This window comes from Homarus americanus, unplaced genomic scaffold (genome assembly GCF_018991925.1).
Source record: "Homarus americanus isolate GMGI-L3 unplaced genomic scaffold, GMGI_Hamer_2.0 scaffold11022, whole genome shotgun sequence".
Classification (NCBI taxonomy): Eukaryota; Metazoa; Arthropoda; class Malacostraca; order Decapoda; family Nephropidae; genus Homarus; species Homarus americanus.
In genome coordinates this window covers 11520478-11534070 of record NW_024737068.1, presented here as the reverse complement: position 1 = coordinate 11534070, position 13593 = coordinate 11520478, and the positions used below count along the sequence as shown (strand labels likewise).

General features: G+C 40.2%; 1 protein-coding gene across 1 annotated transcript in view; it reads left to right on the top strand.

The window, feature by feature from the left end:
* Positions 1-13593, top strand: part of LOC121872842 (leucine-rich repeat extensin-like protein 5) — a 21189-nt gene that overhangs the window by 190 nt on the left and 7406 nt on the right. The gene's annotated exons all lie outside the window — the stretch shown is intronic.

Genomic DNA, 13593 nt, shown 5'->3' with positions numbered 1-13593 from the left:
GGGGCGTCACACCAGCCAGGTGACGGAGGTACTACCAACCACAAGGTGTGACGTACCGTAACACAAGGATAAGATTCTCAATAAAAGATCTTACGTTGATTTTTCACCTTAACAGGAGACTTTCCAGCGCCTCTGATTGGCTGATTGAGGTTGTGATTCATTGATAGATTCTCAAAGGATCTTACAATATGATAATTTTCTCACTGATTGGTGGCAGAAGAAAGAATGAGGCAACGATAGAGTCTCAGTGCAACTTAAACGCCATTCTGGATGTTATCTTTGTAGTGTAATGTAAGTCAGTTGAGTTCTGACATCACCAGCCAGGATCTAGGGGAGGGGTGAGGGGGAAGGGAATATAGGGGAGAACCTATTGCACTGTATGAACCTTAGAGACTCCGGACAAATGTTTCTTTAATGTTCGTAAGTGAATAAATTCCCTTAAATGGAGATTTTTTTTACGAGACAAAAATGGTGAGCAAAAGGATATCACTGTTGCGCTGAGACTCTACCTCAGATAAGATGATGTTACGATAGAGATGACTGTCAGGGTGGTGATAAGAACATAAGAACATAAGAAAATAAGGAGTCTGCAATAGGCCGGTTGGCCTGTGCATGGCAGCTCCTGTCGAGAGTTACTACCACTCTCTATCATCCATGAATCTATCTAGCCTCCTTTTGAAACTTTCCAGCGTTCCAGCACTTACTACAAAGTTGCTAAGCTTGTTCCACTCGTCCACCACCCTATTTGTGAACCAGTTTCTTCCTATCTCCCTCCTAAACGATGATGATGATGATGATGGTGTGGTAGTGTTGGTGGCGACAATGTTGGTGTGGTAGCGTTGGTGGTGACAAGGGTTACTGTGTGGAGGTGATGGTGGTGGTGTCGGTGGTGATGGTGTCATTGGCTCACACTTGGTACAGTTATGTGAAGGCAACTATCGTCTGCACTGAAATATATACACTTAGCTCTTTGAGATGTGTGAATGTATGGTTAAACACACACACACACACACACACACACACACACACACACACACACACACATATATACACCGGATTTTCCCACTTGAAATCAAGCTTTACGTCCTCTCTCTCTCTCCCTCAACCACAATTCTAACAGGTAAATGTATTTGCCTCACGTTATCACCTCCACACAGTACAGTATTACTCCACGTAAGGGCCGACACAACTCCACGTTAAGGGTAAAAAGCTGACCCACACAGTAGGAGGCAGTCTAGTTTTTTGGTGGGATTTTATTTATTTTATTTTGTTTTGTTTACAGTGTGTCGGAAAAGTTATGGTTCAAGAAAGGTTACCAGTTACAGTAAGCCCCCCAAGGATATTAACACTGGGGACTGGTGAGTGGTGTGGTAGTGGGTGTTACTGAATGAAGGTAGAGGCTGGCCATAATCTAGTGGGTGAGAAATAGTTAATGTTTATGTTTTGGTGCTACTGAATGTTATATTATTACTGGTGTATCAGTCATCGAACCCAATATGTGTGTTATGGGCTTTGGTGACATTCAGGTGATCGATTGGGACTTACCTGGGTGTAGGGAATGGAGTGAGGGGATAAACTTTGGTGTAAGTGTGTCAACAACTTAGTCATGTGTGATGCTGGGTGGAGTGGTGGATAGAGATGAGGGTAGGAGCAAGAACTGAACCTTGAGGTACTCCATTATTGATTAGGATGCTGTTATAATATGAACCGTCCAATACTGTATGGATGTTGCTTCTTAAACAAATGAAAAGTGTAGGGAGAGAGAGACAAATGTAGTGGTCAAAACTATTCACTGCAAAAGACTGAAGGTATAGTGCAGCAGAATGTCTTGCACTGACGAAGGCTAAATATAGGGAAAAGACTCAGTGGCAGGGGACGACATGGGGTGCAAGTCTGAGGTGTGATTCAATTTTGGGAGAGAGAGTTTCTACAAGGCTGGAGAGAAGGAAGGAAATCTGGGAAATTAAAGAATAAGGGAGAGGAAAATTTAGCAAGGAGAGACTCATACCAAAATCTGTCGAAAGTCTGAAGAGTTTAGATCCATCAAGTACAACAAGATTCACTGTAGTTGTCAAGAAGAAAGTCAAGGGTGTGAGTCAGGGGAGGAAACTGGTCTGTGGTATTACTGCCGGAAAGAAACAAGGGAGGAGGTGCAGGTGTTGTGAGGGGTGAGTAGTTGGCTGTTTGTTGACGACACAGCCCATGACCTTGGAGATGATCGAGGTAAGGAGAACTGTGTGACTGTATAGTTAGAGGGAGAGGTTGGGTTATGGCTCGTGTTTTGAAGATGAAGAAACAGAAATTTAAGGAATAAGAGACTCTAAACTTGTCTCTCCATTTAGTAAAAAATGGGTATATTTTAGTCTTCCAGCAGTAATATTCTTTCACCATCTATTCCTCTACAAAAAAATTAAATGAATCCTGTGGTAAACTAACCTAACTGACCTTGTTGCTACACCAGAAATATACATCAAGTGACTGGACAGCCTTCCTATGAACTACTAAACGGACCGGATTCTTTTATTATGAGGCAGGAAGACCCCAGAGTCACGTGTATAACCTGCCCACACCACCACCATTGACCCGTGACCTTATGGAGCCACTCAACCCAACCTACTGCATGAAAACCTGATGCGAGGAACAACAGTATGAGAAGATGATGTGTCTGTGAGGGGGGAGTGGGTGATATAATAGATGATGTGTGTGTGTCGTCAGGAGGAAGTAATACAAGGGAGGCTACAGGGAGATTATCTCTTGTGAACACCCGTAATCGTCTCCCGCGGCGGCACTCATGAAGGCATCACACACACACACACACACACACACACACACACACACACACACACTACTATAACACATACAGCAGGACAGGTACAGTTTATATACAGATACAGGTATAATTAGAGGTACATATACAGATATAGGTTCATATATAGGTAGAGTTACAACGGTAGGAAACAATAGAGGTACAGTTGTAGACACAGATACAGGTAAAGGTAAAATAATTAATAGAAGACTTACAATAGATCATGTATCAATAAACTCACTTAAGTACTTACAAAGGAGGCATTTGATTTATACACCTGATCATACTAGGAAAAACAAACCTCTTCAAGAGAATTAATTATATCCGATAAAGTAAATACATACTTAAACTCCGTAAATTTATACACTTAAGTAAACATCATCATAAACCTTACTTAACAACATCTATTTAAAAGTGACTGTTTGTTGCTGAGTCGTGGGAAGACGTGAGCACCAGTCAGCCAGTTATGAAAATATATGAAGACATTTAATGGTTGCGCCAGGGACACAACACCGTGACGTCATGCGGTTGATACCCGATATAGCGCATGACTCACGCCGTTGTCTCGTTCACCGCATGTCCCACGCATGTCTGGCGCGTTGTAACCCACATTCACCGCATGTCTTAACCTATATAATATTAACCTTCAGTGTCTATGGTTGTGTTCTATGCATGTCTTACCTATGTGTCTCTCCTGTGTCTTATCTATGTGTTATGTATCACTCATATCACACGTGCCCGTAATTGTTGTTTCTAGAAATAATAATAATAATAATAATAATAATAATAATAATAATAATAGTTGTCATCATCTTTATCAATATTCCTATTTATAGTTTCTTTGTCACTATCAATATTATCAATAATATCATGATCATTGTCATCAATATGACCAATATTGATAAAAATAACATCCATAATAATACACACACACACACACACACACAGAGAGCAAAGAGACTCTATGTTTTATATCAGCTTGAGCAGATGAGGCATTCTGGGTTTTTAATACCTGTCAGTGACCCAGAGATAAAAGAGACAGTGTGTGTGTGTGTGTGTGTGTGTGTGTGTGTGTGTGTGTGTGTGTGTGTGTGTGTGTGTGAGTGAGTGTGTGTGTGTGTGTGTGTGTGTGTGTGTGTGTGTGTGTGTGTGTGTGTGTGAGTGTGTGTGTGTGTGTGTGTGTGTGTGTGTGTGTGTGTGTGTGTGTGTGTGTGTGTGTGTGTGTGTGTGTGTGTGTGTGTGTGTGTGTGTGTGTGGAATGTTATCAGTAAACCTTAACAACTCATTAGAGAGGTGATAAAGAAGGTATTTCAGGTAACTCTAAACATATTAAGTATTGTGGTCTGGTACTTCAGGTATGTAATGTGGGTCCGTTATCTACTGGTAGTGACTAGAATTTTAATGATGTGATGTACAGTCACAAGGCTTCATTTATAGCCCACCCTGGCCGAAGGGAGAGTCAGTGCCGGATTTAGACCTGTGGAGGCCCATGGGCAGCCTCTTTGTGGAGGCCCCCCTCATTATAACTATCCAAGAGGGTGGGGTGGTGAGTGAAGCGAGCCTAAACATCTGGGAGTTCCGGGGGGCGCTGTAAGCCCCCCGGGAAAATTTTGAAATTTGAACACTTCTTTGGACAATTTTGAAGCCATATGCAGTTATATTGAGGACATTCTACAATATATGTTTGTGGAATTCTAAATATATTATTAGCAACACAAACAATAGCATTCATTAAAAATATACGGTTCATAGGAAAACCAGGTATTCATGAATTTCAAGGAGTAGCTAGCCTAATTTCTATCACGCTTCTTGCTGAACATAGTTTTACGTGATGGAATAGATAAACATGAATTTTAAAGAATGAAAATAAAAATAATCCAAATGAATAAACAAATAAATAAAATATTGTAATATGTGCAGGCCCCTGGGCAGCTGCCCACTTTGCCCACTCCTGAATCCGGCCCTGGGGAGAGTTGAAGCCAGCGGTCTTTCTGAACGACTGGCGACGGCTCACCGTGACAACACACGAACGACCACACAACCCAACATATTATGAGACGTTCGAACACCAGTCAACACTGGGAGGGTTTACACATAACTGTTGCTTTTTCACACAACAATTCAATGAATAAATAATATGAACAACAGCCCATATTGGAAATAACTATTTTATTGATACTGTGGCAGAGACGAACAGCTTCAGTAAGTGAAGCAAACTTTGGAACGTGACCATAACCATGAGAGTAGAGCATTCAAGAGGAGCATTACGTGAGAGTAGAGCATTCAAGAGGAGCATTACGTGAGAGTAGAGCATTCAAGAGGAGCATTACGTGAGAGTAGAGCATTCAAGAGGAGCATTGCGTGCTGACGCTTGACATGGTGAGTGAAACAAATACCCGACTTGTGAAAATAATGAATGGTGTTGTTGTAATAACAATGTATAACTTTATTTTAGCTGCTTCAGGGATGTAATTAATAACATTACCTGCAGAGTTTCACACAAGAGTTGCCACAGTTCGCTGTAATAGTTTAATATTTTTATTTTCGGCAGAATTAAGTTTAACTGTCTGTATTTAAAGTGTCTTATCCTTGCTCTTCCTTCACTCTATATCGCCTATAGTCTCGTATATACATAAATGATGTCAAATATACACCCAGCACTAAATAACAGGTGACTTAACCATAAATATGTTATATACGGCGTGTTGTAACCTAACTAACGGGGGGCGAAGCTCCCTGTTGGTTAGGTTACACATCTTATTCTTTCGACGGTGAACCGTCGTTCAGAAAGACCGCTGGATTCAACTCTCCCTCTGGCCAGGGTGGGCTACAAGTTAGGGCTTGTGACTGTACCTCTGACGCACTAAGTCTGATTGTAACTTCACGAACTTCGTTTCTATGTTTTTTATAACACACACACACACACACACACACACACACACACACACACACACACGTGTGCATATCAATAATTAAAGGATTGGAGAATGACCTAGTAAGGAGAGGAAGAACGGGGACAGTGTTGACGGGAAGAAGAGTGTGAGACAGTTATGGGACAGGGGAGGAAGTGATAGCCGGGGTGTCACCAACTAAAGCTGGTTCGACTCTCCCACAGCTTCTATAATATATTCATTATTTTCAAATGTTATTTAGTTCTTGTCTAATTTATATTGGCTGTCTAAGATTTTGTATTAATAAAAGTAATTAACTGTGAAAAAGCGACGGTGCTGTTTAAATACATCCGGTGGTGATGGGTAGTCGAACGTCTCATGATATATTGGGTTGTGTGTTTGTTTGTGTGCTGCCACGGTGAGCCGTCGATCAGAAAGACCGCTGGATTCAACCCTCCCTCTGGCCAAGGTGGGTTAGAAATTAAGGCTTGTGACTGTAGGTGATAAATTTTAGGAATAATGGGGTTTATTAGTACTGTAGTTATAGGAACAGCTGTAAATGGCTGTGCCTAACTTTACATTTGGGGAAGTGAAAGTGGTCGAGTGCAGTGCCGGCTACTCTGCCTCCTTGTGTACCGAAAAAAGGCCTAGTCAACATTGCGCTGTATCTTCACTACCTACGAGATCAGTTACATATTCTGTAAGACTCCTTTAATGAATTTAAAGTATTCTCGACAGCTTTTTAAGTGGGTATAAATATATAGGTATCGTGGCTGCCTTACAGAGTATACTGGAAAAATATAAATCAGATCAATAGTGAGAAACACTATATGTATGTTGTGTTGTCAATAGTGAGAGAAACAATTGAGACCCTGCAATTGTGTGTAAATGAGGCAGAAAGTCAGATCAGCAACCTGGGACTTGGTCACAATTTTTGTGATGCCATATGGCAGCAGGGTCTACCATTAGACAACACATTATGCTTCCAATATCTTCCCAGGCGGTAGTACCTCCCTGTTTGGTAGCTGCCTACTACCTGCTAAAGACATCTACATAAGTTTACATGTTACTGAAAGTCATTTACGTAAACCGTATGCAATACACCCACCAAAACGTTAAATTTACTTATATTTTCAGTTTACTCTACCTATTATACATTATTCTAATTCACTTACTTAAACTTCAACTTTCATAAATTTAACACTTAAACAAAGAAGTTGTATATAATATATAATGTCTTAACCTACCATCTTAACTTAAACTCAATACTGAATTAAAGACACATTAAATTTAAATTTTTACCAAACAGGGAGGTACTACCGCCTGGGAAGATATTGGAAGCATAATGTGTTGTCTAATGGTAGACCCTGCTGCCATATGGCATCACAAAAATTGTGACCAAGTCCCAGGTTGCTGATCTGACTTTCTGCCTCATTTACACACAATTGCAGGGTCTCAATTGTTTCTCTTACTATTGACAACACAACATACATACTGTATATTGTTTCTCACTCTTAATATTTGTTTTTTCATTTATGTATTTCTTTATGGTTCTTTATTATTATTATTATTATTTTTTTTTTTTTTATTATAAATTTTACTTATCTGAATTATTATTATTATTACTGGTATTATTATTATTTTTATTATTATTATTATTAATATTAATATTATTATTATTACAACTTCGCCCCCCAGGCCCCGATGTGGGTCAGTGACCTGTGCCCGGGTGGGGTAATCCCCTTAAAAAAAAACATTTACCTAACTTTTAAATTTATACAATTACTTAACAGTTCAAATTATATGAAATCACACTTACGTAATTTATAAAATCCTACTTAAAAACTCACTTAACCCTTTGAGGCTGATATGTTAACCCTTTGAGGACGAAGTTTTAAACATTGAAAATTGTGGTTTACCCCTTGAGGATGATGCTTTAACCTTTGTGATGACGATGATTAACCCTCTGAAGATGATGTTTTGACCCTTGCGAGGACAATATTTTTAAACCTCCAGGACTCAAAGGGTTAGAAGTGTGTGTGTGTGTGTGTGTGTGTAGGAGGAAGAACTGGGCTACAGTTTGGATCTGATACACTGACTCTCTCTCACGTACACAGAGATGACGCGAGAGGTTGACTAACCCCCGCCCACCCGCCCACTTGTTATGTGGTGGTCACGACAGTACTGCTGAGTGGGAGTGGGTAGAGAGGAAGAGGTATAGGAGGGGTGAGGAAGGAAGGGGGAGGAGTGGGAGGATAAGGGGTGAATGTTGGAGGAGGGGATAAAGGAGGAATGGGGAGAGGAGAATAAGGGTGAATGTTGGAGGAGAGGGGAGAAGGGAGGTGGGTACGGTAAGTGGAGGATAAGTGTGGAAGGTAGAGAAGAAGGTAGGAGAAGAGGAGGAGAAGAGGGAGGGAGGAAGGGATGGAGGGTAAGAAAGGAGATGGACGAAGAGGGGAGAAGTGGAGGGGAAAAGATTATTAATAATAGTGGAAGGAATTGAGAGAAGAGAAAGAAGGGGTAAAGGAAGTAGATAAGAGAAGAGTGTGAGGAATGGAAGGGAGAGGGTGAGAGAGGAAGTGGAGGGTAGAGAATGAAAGATACCAGGTCATATAATTTGGTTCAATAAAATTTTTCCAAGTTCATCTGTTTTTAAAAATTCAAATCTGCCTCCCCCTCCAAAAAAAGCTGCTATATAACATGTCTAGAAGTTCAAGTTCAGGGTTACATACTGGCGGGTAAATAGGATGTTTTTGTTTTTAAGTTCAAAGTTATATCAGGGTATGAACTCTCTCTGCACTATGATTCATTAGAAAGTTGTTTTTTTCCAGTGTTAGACTATTAATATCTTATGATCTTACTGAGCCTTAGAGTACAGAAAAATAAACTTTCAGATATAATTAACCACATGTATACGAATTTTAAGTTTATTTTTATGGTCGTACTATCAATGCAAACTTCCCTAAAACATGAACTTCTTTTACACTTCAAGTAAAAAAAAATGAACCTAAGATTGAACTGTTCATAAGTTTATTTTCAACACAATTAAGTTCATTTTCTGGACATTAATAACCTAATGAACCTCTTTTACCCTATGATCTTTTCTGACGTTTCAAGTTAAAAAAAAGAGAACTTATTTCCTTTACATTCATATATATTCTTAAGTTTATTTTCTAATTGTATGACCATTGCGACGTTTCAAGTTCAAAAAATGAATTTATTTATGTTATATTTATTTAAGTTTTAAGTTCATTTTGTAAGTGTTACGTAAAGTTCAAGTTCATGGTATAATTACTTTAGGACCTCCGCCAGGACTGACCTCTATTCAGTCCAAGGTCAAGGGTTGTTAGTGAAGCTGTTGACTTGTGCCCTTTTAGGGTGTGTGTGTGTGTGTGTGTATGTGTGGGAGGGGGATAATGACAGATGATGATGATGATGATGATAATGATGGAGATAATGATTTTAATAGGGATGATGAACACGAAAAAACAAAAGCAACAACAACAACAACAACAACAACAATAACAATAATAATAAGAATAAGAAGAATAAGAAGAAGAAGAAGAAGAAGAAGAAGAAAACATTACCTTCCCGCCCCCCAATATAAAAAGCCTGCCAAAAATCAGCATATTGCCTCTTGCTCTCATAATGACAGTTAAAACAATGTTGACTCAAGAGTTAAGTGGTGACGTTAAGTGGCATTCATGAGACGGTGTTCTGAGAAGAAGGTCGTTTCGTGTGTGTGCTTAAGTGACTCTCTCATTGGTAGGTGTCTGGCCAATCACCACTCACTGTCTGTCTCTCTCTCCCCCTCTCTCTCTCTTTCTCTCATTTGTCATGTCTCCTGTCTCTTTCTATCTCTCATTAAAATGTTCCTTTTTTATTATTATTATTATTATTTTATAACTGTTTTTGTTAATACTATCATTAGCACCATTAATACATATTATGATTTTTATTAGTAGTACTATCTACATAAATTTTGTTAATCATCTTTGATTCTAATATCATAGTCCTCATTATCATCGTCGTCATCAACATCATCATCATTATCATCGTTATGCCTGTCATCACTATCATAATTATCATCATCATCGTCATTTTCATCATGATCATCATCACTGACATCATCACCAACATCATCCCCCCCACCACCACCACCACCACCAACCACCACCACCACCACCACCACCACCACCACCACCACCACCACCACTCACCACCACCACCACCACCACCACCACCACCACCACCACCACCACCACCACCACCACCACCACCACCACCATCATCATCACCATCACACGATATATTACACCACTGATATGTCAAGAAATGCGTTTCAGGGTAATAATCTCAGTGGACAGACTTACGAGATGGTTCCCGAGAAGGTTATATTTACTCATGCTTATAAGTGTGTGTGTGAGAGAGAAGAAAATAGAGATAATATAAAGGGAAAGGACAAAAACGAAAGAGAAAGTGAAAGAGAGATATAATGTGTCACAGACGGAGTAAGCCATCTCCCAGTGGTCGTGATACTGACAGTCTCGTGTCGGATTAATACCACTAACGAGTTAAATAAATACGGGTAAAAAAATCGAAATAAAAATATATTAGATTATTCTATTTTCGTGAATTGGAATTAAAGAGAGAGAGAGAGAGAGAGAGAGAGAGAGAGAGAGAGAGAGAGAGAGAGAGAGAGAGAGAGAGAGAGAGAGAGAGAGAGAGAGAAACACGCCAGCAGTAAGTCACACACATACACATTTCTCAGAACCAGACAGATATCAACATCCGTACTGGCTCACTACTCCTCAGTGTCAGTAGGTCATAAAAAACCTTATTATGGCCAAGATACTACATGACATTACTTCACATGACTATTATATTACACAGCTTCCTCATGACCAAGATACTGCATGACATTACTTCACATGACTATTATATTACACAGCTTCCTCGTGACCAAGATACTGCATGACATTACTTCATATGACTATTATATTACACAGCTTCCTCATGACCAAGATACTGCATGACATTACTTCACATGACTATTATATTACACAGCTTCCTCATGACCAAGATACTGTATGACATTACTTCACATGACTATTATATTACACAGCTTCCTCATGACCAAGATACTGCATGACATTACTTCACATGACTATTATATTACACAGCTTCCTCATGACCAAGATACTGCATGACATTACTTCACATGACTATTATATTACACAGCTTCCTCATGACCAAGATACTGCATGACATTACTTCACATGACTATTATATTACACAGCTTCCTCATGACCAAGATACTGCATGACATTACTTCACATGACTATTATATTACACAGCTTCCTCATGACCAAGATACTGCATGACATTACTTCACATGACTATTATATTACACAGCTTCCTCATGACCAAGATACTGCATGACATTACTTCACATGACTATTATATTACACAGCTTCCTCATGACCAAGATACTGCATGACATTACTTCACATGACTATTATATTACACAGCTTCCTCATGACCAAGATACTGCATGACATTACTTCACATGACTATTATATTACACAGCTTCCTCATGACCAAGATACTGCATGACATTACTTCACATGACTATTATATTACATAGCTTCCTCATGACCAAGATACTGCATGACATTACTTCACATGACTATTATATTACACAGCTTCCTCATGACCAAGATACTGCATGACATTACTTCACATGACTATTATATTACACAGCTTCCTCATGACCAAGATACTGCATGACATTACTTCACATGACTATTATATTACACAGCCTCATGACCAAGATACTGCATGACATTACTCATATTAGCAGTTTATAACACAGCTGGCTCTCTACACAACACCAGATGGGAGTGTGTCTGTCTGACTTAATAACTAACAGCGGAGAACACCATCCTTCCATCATCCTCTACGAAACTATGCTTGTATGCTTGTATGTATGTATGTATGTATGTATGTATGTATGTATGTATGTATGTATGTATGTATGTATGTCCCCACTAAACGTCAACATCAAAACAAGTCATAAAACATCTCGACACACCTACATCACCCCTCAACCCCTCCTCCTCCACCTCCTCACTTTTCCTCCCACAACACCTGTTGGGTGGGTGGGGGGGAGAGGGGGGGAGCAAGTTAATTAGCAATTCCTTACCTGCCTGAGGGCGTCACCTTTAATCACAATCTCATCTTGGCCATTAAAGATTATTATTGAACCCTCAGGCCATTAAGGTAGTTGTTCAGGTTAGAAGGAAATAGGAGGAGATTAGTTAGTTTGCTGGTGGGTAATTTGAGGTGCGGTAGTTAGCTGGCAATTAGAGATCACGTGGCCAACTAGCAATTAGAGGTTATATGGGTTATCATATGTGGAAGGCTAATGAGTCGGCTATCAATTAGTGGTTAAGTAGTTAGCTAGCAATTAGTGGTAAGACAGATAGCTATCACTAAAGAGGTGTGACAGGAGACATGTGAGCTAAGACTCATCTACATAGCTTTTACTACCCCCACGGGACAGCTAAGTAAGTTTTGGCACTGATAATACGAGTCTTCTACCTAACCTAACCTAGCCTAACCTTTGGCACTGCAGTAGCAAGTCCTCTCCGCAGCTTTGGCACTTTCGTCATCAGGTAGCCAACTATGATACATTAATGACCAAATTCCTCAGAAACTAGGCCAAGGTGAAGACTTTCTCATCAGAAACCTTTTTTATTACCACGTGGTCTTAATCGCCAGCTTAAGTGTTCCATCATCAAGTTTTAAATAAACCCAAAAGACATTTTTTAAGAAGCTGTAAATGAGGTTAGAATTTGGAAAGGAATTTAGAGTTTAATCTCCTGAGGTGCGTAAATAGTGTGTGTAAGTGTGTGTGTGTGTGTGTGTGTGTGTGTGTGTGTGTGTGTGTGTGTGTGTGAGTGTGTTTAAGTATGTGGACACACACACACACGACTAAACCAATACTTTCAATCTCCTCCTCCCCTCTCCTTCTCACCCCTCTCCTTCTCACCCCTCCTCCCTTTCATCCTTCCCTCTCCCCCCTCTCTTTAACCCCTCCCCCTACCCTCTACTGTATTCTACTCTCACCCCCCTTCCCCTCTCACCCCACCTACCCTTCCCTGTAGCTTCCCCCTCCCATCCCTTCCCTTCTCCATCGACCTCTCACCCTCCTCCGTCCCCTCTATCCTTCCTCTATTACACAGCCAATGACACACCTGTACCGTTTCATCGCCCTGCCTGAGGAAATAAAACAGCACCAGGTTAAATCATTCATCATAGCAATATTAACCTCCACAGCAGTCCATGTTCACACTCTGAGCACCACCATTCAAATATAAACACTACAGGTGGTCCAGAACGAAGCCTTTATAGATTCATCAGAGGTGAAAGACCCTCATATAATAGAACCATACCTGAAATACATAGAGACCTGGTAGTGAGACCCATCAACTAGCAGCTACTACACACTTTAGTTAGAAAGATTTGAGTAAGAACTCCTACAAAATCATCCACCAGAGACTGACAACAACTATCAATGGTACCACAAAAAGTTATCAAATCTCAAGGAGTCCATCACCACCCCTAATCTTTACGGCCAGGCAATAGATAACATCCTTGGGCAAGAACCCGTTTAGTCAGATCGGCGTAGTACGAAATGTGACCTTAAAACACCCGTATTATAGGATAGAGTTGACTGTCTAGAACCAGTGCCGATATAGAGGACAGCCGACCAGACAGACAGCTCTAAATTACCTACAATAACCAACCCAATGTCTAAATTACCCACACGGTTAGCTTAGACAGGAGCAAGGCGGGCAACTTCTGTCTCCGTCTACACTTCTTCAAATTCCG